We start from the raw sequence: 12,517 nt of genomic DNA on the forward strand, positions 1-12,517 counted from the left end.
CCTTTCATAATTGTGACAATACCGCTCCAACAGCTACATCAGACGCATCCGCCTACATAGAACAGCGATGGATCCGGATGCTGTAGAACAGACACGGTGGTAAAAGCCGATTTAAGGAAGTCAAAGGCTTTTTGGGCTGCCGAATCCCAAGAAAAAGTTTTGTATGTTTGTTTGTTTGTTTTATTTATTTGTATAGCTCTCCAGACCGGTAGAAGGGCGCTTAAAGAAGACGGTTACATATTGTGATATATACAGTTCCAATATAAACAATTCACAGAGTTTCAAAGTACAGCAGTTTGCATATTTCACAGACATAGTTAAGTAGAGGGAGGTGTGACCTCATATGTGAGGTACTGCTCTTTGTTCAGGAGCCAACCGATAACATGTTAACTGAAGATCTGGAAGGACTCAATACTTTTAATGTTGAGGGGTAAGGTGTTCCAGATTTGGGAGGCAAGTACTGTGAAGCTGGCCCCTCCAGCTCTTTTTAAGGAGAATCTAGGCACTGTTAAGCATAGAGTGTTGGAGGATCTGGTGGTTCTTGTGGCAAGTTTCATGGTAAATTTGTTTGTGAGATAGAATGGGGCTAGGTGGTTTAAAGCCTTGTATGTGAGGTAGATGGTTTTCAAATCAATGTTTTGTCGTATGGAGAGCAATTTACATGATTTCTTAGCATTGGAGATGTGCTCTCGCCTGGGAATGTTAAGTGCTACACGAAGTGCGTTGTTTTGAAGTACCTGTAATTTGTTAATTATAGTTTGGTTGGCACCTAGGTACAGACTATTGCATTAGTCCAGTTTAGACTGTATGAGGGCTCTAGCAAGCGTGAGGCAGCTGTTGGTAGATAGGAAGGGTCTACTGGCCCTAATGAGCTTGCCGGTGTAGGCGGAGGCAGAGGCGATCATGTTAGTTTGTTTGGAGAGGTTAGAGTTGGCATCAAGGTAAAAGCCGAGAGTTTTCACACTTTTGGCAATAGGGATGGTGTGACCATCGATAATGATGTTGTTATAGTTGGGATTAAGTTTAGACAGGTTACTGGGAGAGCCGACAAGGAGGAGCTCCGTCTTCTCATCTTTCAGGCAGAGGCCATGAGAGGCCATCCATGCCTGAATGATGGAGAATATTTCATTATTCCGGGTGACGTCTCTATGGTAGTTGCCTGTGATGGTGAGGAGTATCGGGGTGTCATCTTCGTAATTCGTGTAGGTGACACCCAGACGGTCCAATTGGTCAAAAAGTGGCTTTGTAAATATGTTATACAAAGTGGGGGAGACACAGGAGCTTTGTGGGACCCTGCATGAAATTGGAATGGGGTCTGCTGCAGCTGTTGTAGAGAAGACCCACATGGTTCTGTTAGCCAGAAATGATTGTATCCATGTGACAGCAGAGGAGGAGAAGTGAGCTGCGGTGGCTAGGTGATTGCAGAGGATTTTGTGGTCAACCAGGTCGAAGGCCGCTGAGAGGTCTAAGAGGAGTAGGATCGCGGCCTTGCCTTTGTCTTTGATTTCATCAATCTGACTTTTAAGATCAACAAGGGCAGTTTCTGTTCCATATTGAGGTATAAAGCCAGATTGACGTATTCCTAGCAGTTGGTTGGATTCCAGATATTCTTGAATTTGGAGGTAGGCGACTCTGTCCAGTATTTTTAATAGGAATGGGACTGTGATGATGGGTCTGTAGTTAGTGGGTATGGTTGGGTATAGTGATTGTTTTTTCAAGAGTGAGAGAACCCATGATTGTTTTAGGTTGTTGATGAATGATAGGTTAATAAGTTTAGTGATGAAGGGGGATAGATCTCTGGCTGCGTCTTTTATGATCTGGGCTGGACAGCTGTCCCCTTTGCAGTTCGAGGGTTTTAAGGAGGTGATGATTTTTTGAACTTCTACCGTAGTTACTTTCTTGAATGTGAAGCCCGATTTGGTATCGATGGGCATTGGTGAGCCAGGGTTAGTAAACTTGTTGTTGGAGAGTTGTTGGCGTTTGTCCTCAATTTCAGTTTGGAGTCCTGTGATTTTGTTGTTAAGGGCGTTTTGGATGCTAGTGCACCAAGGTTTGTCTTTCAAACATGTCTCTGTAGGTGGATTGGGATTTGCTAGTTCTTTTAGAATTTTAAATAATTCTTCAGTGGAGGACCCTGCCTTGTCAATCCTGACGTTGTATGCATCTTTTTTGGTGCAAATTATCTCATTTTTATATAAAGAGGATATATTCATAAGATTTAATTTATTTTCCGAAGAGGGATTGATTTTAAATGTGAGTTGTGCCTTAGCTTTCTTTTTTCTGAGTAACTTGAGTTTGGGGGTGTACCACGAGTTCAGATGAGCTCTTAGTTTATCTTTGCGCAATTTCAGAGGGGCAATGGTGTCCATTGCCTTGGCCATGGAGTCATTGAAGGTGTCAATCAGTAGATTTAAATCAGCATTGGCTGGGAGTGCATTGAGGGTGGGTAGGACCAGGGGTAGTAGGGCCTCAGCAGTAATGTTGCGTTTGTTTCTGGTAGGGCAGGCTGGTGCTATAGGGCTTTGGGTACTGCATGATTAATGTTAACCTCAAGAGGGATGAGGTAGTGATCCGTCCAAGCCAGAGGTTGGGGGTCCTTACAGATTATGTTGCAGTTGTAGGTCGCTACCCAGTCAATAATTTGACCTTTCTGGTGGGTGGGGAGGACAATGAGTTGTGCAAAGCCATGTTCTGTTAGGGCATTAGCTAAAGATGCAGCAGGTGCATCGTTCGGGTCGCGGTAACCAAGGTTAAGGTCTCAGAGGATAATAATCTGTGCTGAAGGCTTGGAATTTTCAGCAATTAGAGATGTGATGTCTTCTTCAAAGACCCCAGGAGGGCCTGGGGGGTCTATATATGAGGTGAAAGGTGATTGTGCTTGTGGGGGAGGTTGTGCTTGTGTTGCTTGTTAACGCCGTAACCGGAACTGCTGTTTCAGAAAACAACCTTATGAATTGTTGGGAAAAATTAGCAAAACCAAGAAAAGATTGGAGGAACTTCAGATTGGTTGGAGTTGGCCAGTCTAGGACAGCTTTTACTTTTGAAGTACTCATCTGTACCCCTTTGCTGGTAATGTCATACCCTAAGAATTCCACCTCTTTGGCATGAAATATGCACTTTCTGAGCTTAGCGTATAATGAGTTTCTCGAAGGCGCTGCAACACCGACGAGACATGTCTTACATGGGCTTACAAGGAAGTGGAATAAATCAAAATGTCATTGAGGTATACTACTAGGAATTGATCAATCATGTCCCGAAAGATATCATTGATAAAGTGTTGGAAAGTCGCTGGAGCATTGCACAATCCAAATGGCATTACGCTATTCATACAACCCGTACTTCGTCTTAAAAGCAGTTTTCCATTAATCTCCTTGACGTATCCTCACCAATTTATACGCCCCCCCGAGCTCTCATTTTGTGAAAATCACAGACGAACCCAGCTGGTGCAGGAGCACTGAAATTAGTGGTATAGGATATTGGTTTTTGATAGTCACAGCGTTAAGGGCCCTATAATCGATACATGGACGAAGCTCACCCTCCTTCTTGAGGACAAAAAATAAAGGAGAAGTGGTTGGAGACAGAGAAGGGCGAATAAATCCGTTGTTCAAGGATTTATCGATATATTCCTTCAATATAGGGCCTCCTTCTGTGTCAGGGAACACATCCGACCAGAAGGTATCTTAGCACCATATACGAGGTCTATTAGACAGTCATATGGTCTGTGTGGCGGCAGGCTTTCTGCCCCTTTAGAATCGAAGACATCCCTAAATGACTCGTATTCTTTAGGCAATGGAGTAGACATGATTGCCCCAATACTAGTAGCGTTGTCCATAAGAAGACAACAAGGAGTTATAGATTGCAATAAGCTCCCAGACAGACAGCCTCACAAAGGTCAGACACGAATTCCACCTCACCTGTCTGCCATTCGTTGTCGGGATTGTGAAGAGTTAACCAAGGCAAGCTTAGAATTAGCTTGTACTGGGGAGCGGCTATCAGATCAAACCATATAGTCCCCTTATGACCACTCTCTGTGATTGTGAGATCCACTGTGCATTCCGTAACCAATCCTGACAGCAGAGTGGAACCGTCCACAGCATTAACCAACTCAGGCTGGGATTTTGGAATGATTGGAATACCTATAGTCAGGGCATAGGTACTGTCAACATAATTACCAATGGCACCCGAGTTGAGTACAGGCTCTACGGATCAAGAGGAACCATCAGTATAGGAGTAAATGGCTGTGATAGTGAAAGGATTTGAGCCCATGGAGTCAGAGCTCGCCAACTGGGCTCCTTCTACTGTCAAGCTTTGGCGTTTCCCTGCTTTCTTGTTTTTATGGTACAAGCCCGTAATAGATGCTCAGATGAACCACAGTAGAAGCATACATTGTTTTTACGTCTGAGTTCTCTTTCTTCAGGGCTTAATGGTCCTCTCACAGCACCTATCTGCATAGATTCACTGGTACTCGTGCTAGGACTAGCAGGGGTCATAGCCATAGGAGTCAAGGCTCTTTGCTCGCCATTCTTTTAAGCCTTCCTGGCATTGATTTGCAAAACCAGGTCCAGGAGTTCTGGGAAGGCCGTTGGAACAACTGGTACTTTTGCAAGAATATCCTTTATGGAATCTGAGAGCCCCCTGTGAAATAGTGATGCCTTCTTCTCGTCTGGCCAGTGGTCTCCGCCACCAACTGATCACATTTAGCCAGATACATTAAGAGAGATGTGTCAACCTTTTGTAGGCCTAATAATTCCAAGTCAGTGGCTTGGGTCTTGTATCGGGTGTCAAAGACCTGACTCATGCCATTAATTAGAGTGTCACAATCATACAACATGTGACTTCCTTCCTCTAACAGTGGATTGGCCCATGCAGCAGCGGTTCCCCCTAAATGGGACAACAAGAAAGGTGCTTTCATGGTTGAGTCAGGCAAAGATGTCGGCGACACAAAAAATGTAAGCGCATTGATTCAAAAAGGTTCGGAACACCTTAGGGTCCCCATTGAATCTCTCTGGTGGTGCTAAAGGGAACTGGGCAGTCATGTAAAATGGTCCATTCTCCTGCCTCGGTGGGGTTTCCCCTGAACCAGAAGCCACTGCCGGGGTTGGAACAGCTACCCCGGTAGGTTGCATACTGGCTTGCAACTCGTCATTACGATGCTGCATCGAAACATGTGCAGCCGCCATATCGGTACATAAGTCTGTCACCAGTGGCATAATGTGGGCCAAAGTATCATTTTTAAAGAAACATATTTTATTGATTTTGTTCATAAATAGACAAACGTCAGGCACATTGCTGCATGTTGTGACAGTGTCATATAAACCCTTTCCCCTCCCACCCTCGTGGGCCAAAGTATCATTAACGTCCATTATGGGGATACTCTTCTGATTATGTCAGAATTCGCCTTGCACTTGACCCCGTAGAGTAGGGGATGAATTCTTCCAAACAAGGTAACCCTCTTTCTGAACAAAAGACAAATCAGAGGGATCTATTCCTTGGAATATACAAACAGCAGGCTGTCGAAAAGAAGAACAAGAATATGTAAATAGACAATACCAATGGAAAATTACATATCAAAAACCAATTTGTGAAAGCTGACCTAAATCCAGAGGGGATATGTAGAGAAGCGTGACTAGGACTAGTGCGAACTGGTAACCACTGGAACACCTGCAATATGGTAAATATATTCAGGTATCCTGTGTACAAGAATGGCAGTGACAATAGGTATTGTTACGCTCACCTGGCTCCCACAGAGGCGTCAATCTGAACTGGACAGCTGTGGTCTCCACCAATGTGACGCGTAGGGCCGAGATGACAGACTGGACTGTCCCACCTAGCTTTGTTTGCTTGGCCCGTAGGAATATTCTTCTGCAAATGGAGAAAGGGAATTAACCACCCGTGGAGTTGAGCGTAAATCTCCCCACCCCCGCTGTTCTCCCCACAGATCACCTTTGATGTCCCCTCTTACAGTCTCACCTGATGGTTTGAAAGGATGAGCTCTCCATCCTGCATTGAGCGCAGGGGCGCTTTGATAACCAGTTGCTTCACTGGCTCAAAGGAATTGGTGAGTTCCAGAACAATATTGACTCCGAAAAGTATGTAGTTCATAAGAGTTCACATGTCTGACTTTCACTCTTGTCCCATTCCTTGCAGTTTGCAGCTTAACCCCAGCAAAGAGTTCCTCGTGGTAGCTGACGAAGTGCAGGTAAGGATTTGGCTTATCCTACACAGTTCAATAAAATAAGGCCAGAATGTAACCTGTTGCTTGCTCCCTTATTCAGGTGTGGAGAGAAACCATGAAGTTCAGGGAATAATGCCTCTGGCGGTAAAATTAGGTAAGTCTATTGTGGTGAGAAGAGTTCCCCTTGTTTGTCCCTTTGTCTCACCTTGTTGTCCTTTTGTTCCCCTTAGGGAAGGGTACGGCGAGGATGCAATGGAGACTGCGCCGACCCGTGAAGAAGAATAGTACCCCCGGCGGTAATCAGGTAAGTTTATGGGGGTAGTTACTATTGCCTCTGTTTATTCCCTTGGCTCACCTTTGCTGTTCTTGTGTTCCCCTTAGGTGCCGGAGTGCGGCGGTTACGTGCAGAAGGATGCGGTGGATCGTGAGGATGCTGCGAAGGCCGGTGAGTTCAGCGCGGCGCTGCAGCAGGCGAGGTGGCGCGTGTAAAATACTTCTTTCTTCCAGCTCGAAGGTGCGGTGGATCCGGAATTCAGGTAAGGATCGAAGGTTTTGCTCTTATTCTAACCTTTTCTCCTTCTGTTCCTCCCTTTTTCTAGGAGCTGCAGACTCGAGGCGGGCGTGGCAGAAGACTGGATGCAGGCTTGCAGACACGGTGAGCGTTACCCTGCTGGATGCAGAATAACACGAAGCGTGTGCTGCTCTTCGGGCGTGGTGTAAATAGCCTCCAAAGTAGTCCCAGGTAAGTATTCCTCCCCAGCCCCACCCAAGTAAAAAGTAGTGCCTAGGTAAAATAGTCCCTTCCAAGCCTCATTTGGCTTGGAGCTCTGCAGCATGGTCTGCATCAGGTAAATTCTACTCTACAAGCCTGGCGCCTATGGCGCCAGGACTGACTCTCCATATGAGCCTGGTGCCATAGGCGCCAGGACTGCACCCAAACAGCCCCTAGCAGGGGTTTTTGGGCTTGCTCAAATTAACTTGATGCCTGCTTCCGGTGTTGCTGGACCTGGTCTGGTTCCCCGGGGGTAGGCATCATGACAGGCATTGGGAGTTTAACTCATATCTAAACAAGGCTTACCATGTGTTGAAAAGGGACAAGGTGTTTGAATGTAGTTCAACCAAGCAGGAGATGACTTCGTGAGAGCAGCGTGGATATGCTGAAAAAGGAGTACGCTAATATCCCCAGAGCCCTACCCGACGGCACGAGGACGAATTCTAGGACGAATTCTAGCAAAGGGCAGAGTCTCAAGTCTTCCAGTCTAATTCCCTTGACCCGACGGCATGCGGACGCCTAACGGCTTCCCAGCGCTGCAACAGTCTGTAGTCCATGCGCTGGATAATTAGGGGATATTGCTAGACTCCATAAGGCAGCAGGATGTGCAAACAGGTGCAGGTCGGCAACTTGCGGGGAACAGAAGACTAAATCGCAATCCAGGCCGTTCGAAATGAGTTCCGAGTCGATAATGGGCTGACAGTACCAAAGATGCAGACAGGAGACAAAACGATCCATGTAGCATTCTGGGTTGGCAACGGAAAAAGCAGAATTCCAAAGAAACGTAGTACAGGCAAGGGTCGAGACAATGAAGCAAGGTCAGCAAAACGGTCCAAGAGTCCAGAATTTTACGAAGCAAGGCAAGAACCAAACGTACTTCAATCAGAAGCACCAAAGTGTGGAGGAGGAGGAGTCTAAATACTATCAATCACTGAATGACCCTCAATGTGTTTTATGAAATGGATGTTAAATGTTAAAGGTATTTGTACCGCGCACCGTCACCAACGGAGTTGGTCCCCAGGCGCTCTGGCGGATCTGCAAACGAAGCGGTGGGATGGGTTAGTAAGGTGAAGAGGGAGTAGAATAGTGAGAGGAGTGGTGTTCTGTTGGCAGCTTCAACTTGGTATACACCTGGTGCTGAGCTTTGGTGCGGGTATTGGATCGGTGTCAGTCCGTGTGTGCTGTTGGTGCGGCTTATTTGTTGTTGCAGTGTTGTTGTGCGAGAGATGGTTGTGTGATATTTTGAGTGAGATAAGTATGCAGAGAGTTTGAGCTTATATTGGTTAGTGGATTACCTGACATTTAGCATGCTAACATTCACAGTTTTGTCTAAGTGTAGCACTTGCTGTCCTTCACAATCCTATCTAGATGCGACGCAGACGCAGGATAATGTTCAGAATTCTATCTAGGTGTGGGCATGCTAACACTCACAATCCCATCCAGATGCCACGCAGGCCAACGCTCACAACTCTATCCAGGTGTGGGCATGCCAACATTCATAATCCTATCTAGATGCCACGCGGATGCCACAATTTCCATGGCAACCTTCCATATTGATCATACCGTGTTAACCCTTTGCCTTTACATGAGTAACTGCAGTTGGTGCGTTGCTGTGAATGCGTGAAAGTGGGTCGTACGGATCTCGTAATACAAGAAAGGCATGACAATGTAGTGGAAGGTATGTTCTTGTGAGTGATATTAACACTGGAGTTCTTGTTCTTTCTTTCTTTTCTCAAAAGGACACTGGGAATCCTGACATCCATACAGGGTGAGGCGACAGGTGGGGAGAGCACACAGAAGATCCCGTTATGCTACAGGGCACCAATTCTCCCCTCCACGTCTGCCCCGTGATTGTCAACAATTGATGAGAGTGTTATCATGTCGCGAAGTACGTGAACATTTTGCTAGTATGTATATTTCATTTCATACGGCTTTTATTCAACTGTTTTGTCCTTAGCCACAAACACATGATATTACAATCAGTTAAAAAGAAGTAAAATCAGGAAGTGGTACAGAAGTAGTAGTACAGCAATTAATGCATCATATTAAACATCTTATCATGCCATCCTATTTGCAGAGAGTGGATAAAAATAAAAAACAGCATTCTAAAATCAATTAAAACTATATTTCACAATATACGATACAAAAACAATGACAATGTGTCATATTTTTCATATCGGCATGCCAACATGTTATAGAAAAAGTGATGAGGGAAAAAAATGAGACACATTTTAAAAAACTCATAACCACCTATACATAATCTCATTGCATACATCAGGTGTCTGGGATGTTTCAAAAAGCCAGGGCAATCTACAATGACTTTGGGGAGTAAAAAATCAGGAAAAACGATGCCACCTTCTGACATTGTGCCCAGTCCTACTGAAATGTGCAAAGATTGCAGAAAGTGCATTAGTTGATATGTTAGCAGCATCGTCAGAATGCAGAAGGCAAAAAGAGTGGCCAACATTATGCCCGAGCCTGACACAATGTGCAAAAATTGCAGAAAGTGCATTAATCAGAATATTAGCAGCATTATCAAGGTGCAAAAACAATAAAGTGCATATGAAATGACATTGGTAGTAATCACGATGTTAACATGGTGACATATTAGTTCGCACATTTTCTAGCTTTCAATATTCTTGCTCTTGTGCGCCATGCTTGATGGATGAAGCTTGCTACAAAAAACACTACTTTTTATATCATTGCCGCGCCTAATGAGCAGTAAAGTGTCACCTGTTCGGCGTATGCCATGTGTATTACATATTGTCTTTAGGAACGTACACCTGGCTACTCGATATCCTTGACAAAAAACAAAAAGTGGCTAATAGATTCCTTGCCGAGACCACACACCAAACATAAGTAATTTCCAGCGGGTTCCCACTTTTTGGTGCGAAATGCCAAGTTCAATTGGGAAGACCTACATTTCAGATACAAAGTGCAAGAGGGGTGTTGACCAGATCTAAGTATTGTTCAAAACCCAGGGCTGCGGGGTTTTAAAGCACCAATTTAACTTAGGTGCAATGGTGCACTGTACAGGTTGCAGAGCAAACATTGGTAGAGAGAATTAACACGTTCTCAAGTAAACACTAGTAATGATTATTACAGTTCATTAAACCGATTGGCAGGCCATAGAGCAAAACATTGGTGGTAAGAGGTTAACAAAACATCAAGTAATACATGTGATGCCTTGAGCACTCAATCGTGTTTACAAAGAGTGAACAGTGAGCTGAACCAAGGGTCATGTGAAGTCATTCTAGTTCCTTCACTATTTCACATATAGGACCACGTTAAGAGTTTGGCGGTAATTCAGCACGCTTAACATTCCTACCACTTGTTCCTACAAATTGTCTCTGGGATTGCAAGTGGGGTAATAGCAATGGCAGTCACGGTTTGTGGGGTCCGTAGGACTCAGTGGGGATTTTGGTAGATTTACTGCGAGTTGTAATTCCACCACCGTAAATCTAAGGATTTTTGGAGGTCATGTGGAACATTTACTACAAACTATTTGCTGGCGATTGTTAAGATGGATTTCTAAACTCTGACATGGTGGGCAGAAGTTTAGGAGGGCACCCTAGTTTAGTGGAACAGGGCAACCTTCTATACAAACCAGACCAATCTACGGTACCTTGGCAGGCGGTCAAGACTAAGGGGCTGATTCATGGAATTATTTGCGCCAAAAAACAGGGATTTGTGCGCCATTCTGCCCGCAAATCCCTGTTTAACAAATGGGGAATTGCGGGCAGACTGGCACACAAATCCCCGTTTTACGGCGCAAATAATTCCATGAATCAGCCCCTAAGTCTCAGGAGGGGTGAGAGTGATCGGAAGCCCACAATGAGCACACACAGTAAAACTCCCCAGATTACTCTTAGACAGATGTATATAAAAATGCATTTATTATAGGCCTTTATAATCAAAACACAATTAAACCACAGTTATGAAAAAAACAATACCACATCTGATCATTCACTATCTAACATATATACAATTCTGCGACTAGCCTAGTACTGATGATGGGGGAGGAAGATAACCACAACCTGCAACAGAAAGGGGTTAGTTCGGCACATATATCAGTGTAGGCAGTCCTTCATCAACAATCCCTACCTTATGTTGTCTAGCCCTACGAAATGACCAGCCTAGCGCTCAAAGTACTGTTGTGCGCTAACAACGCGCAGTCATGCGTAAAGTGGATGGCATGTTCTCTTCAGGGGGCTGTAACTGCTCAGGAAGGGGCTTGAAGCGATGAAGAATAGGTTCTTACTCATAGAAGAGGGTCTACCCTTGCGGATGGAGCAACTTTCAATGTTCGGCAATAGGCTCGGAGCGCAGGCTATCCCAGCCAAGGTATCTTTTGAGACACACTCGTGCATAAAAATGAATGGATGTGACGGGGGCCACCGGTAAGTTAGGAAAGTACTCACCCACTTTTGACACAGTCAAGACCAAACTTTGTCAGTCTAGCCCACTACGCTTGTAGGTGTCAACCCTGCTGTTTCAGTATGCTCTAGATCGTCCGTGGTGGGATTTTTGCTTTTTCTCAGCCCTTGAAGGAAAGAAAAGGATAGGACCGGTGCAGCATGTCTCAGGACACAGAAGGTAAGAACTGCAAGCACTGGCAGCGATGGTCACAACAGCGGGGCGACACAGGGACCGCAAATGATCGCAGCGTCTTGCACTCTTGTAAATTGCGACCGAGGGGATCTAGGACAACAGGTTTTAGCGGGTGAGCGCCCAGGACCATAAGCTAGCCATTCCCCAAGTCTCAACTCGGGATGGCGGCGTTCCTGTGCGATACCCTGGGTTCGAGCTGGGCAATTCACTGGATGGCCCAGGAACACTTTTGAAGAACCTCTTTGTGAGGGGAAGCAGGAGAAGCCGAGAGTAGTTGTTCCCACTGCTCCAAAGGGGTGAATCACGTTGCATGCTTTCTTGGTTCGATGAAGAAAAGGGGTCCGACGGGACAACAGCGGGGTCAGGTTGCCAAACCCTCCTAGCATGTCACCGGCGGCTCCTTGAGTCTGCTTTCTTGTTAAGGATACTTGGCTCCTTATGAAGTTCGGTGTGAACCCCAGTAGATTGACCTGGAAAGGATGCAGAGCCCCTTCTCTTATCCAAGATTCGCTTTGCACTCAAATCTCGGATAGCCAATGGAAGATCTGCTCTCTTGCATGCACACCAGGTGTGGTTGTTTCAGTCATTCTTGGCTAAAAGACATATTGGCACCAGCACTGTGGATTGGGACCAGACAGTCCCAACCCTCTTCCTGGGCACTAGCACACGTGACTGAACGAGAGGTGCGGTCGTCCTTTGCAGGACTTCCACTTTAAAGCCCCTCAGTGACTGCTGATTATTGTTGCACATTGTCTAAATATTTTAATAGTATTGCATCCTCAATCGTGGTGCTTTTTAAAAAAAATATATTAGCTACACATTATATTTTTATGTGTTGGTTTAGGAGTTGATAATACATTGTGACTTGGACTAACGTGCTTCACTCAGTCCTCTTTTTGTGACTATTAGGCATTCTTGCGCCTCGTTCTGGTCCGCATATCCGTCATGTACATGCCGGT

The sequence above is a fragment of the Ambystoma mexicanum genome, chromosome 3p (assembly GCF_040938575.1).
Source record: "Ambystoma mexicanum isolate Mex_15411 chromosome 3p, UKY_AmexF1_1, whole genome shotgun sequence".
Lineage (NCBI taxonomy): Eukaryota > Metazoa > Chordata > Amphibia > Caudata > Ambystomatidae > Ambystoma > Ambystoma mexicanum.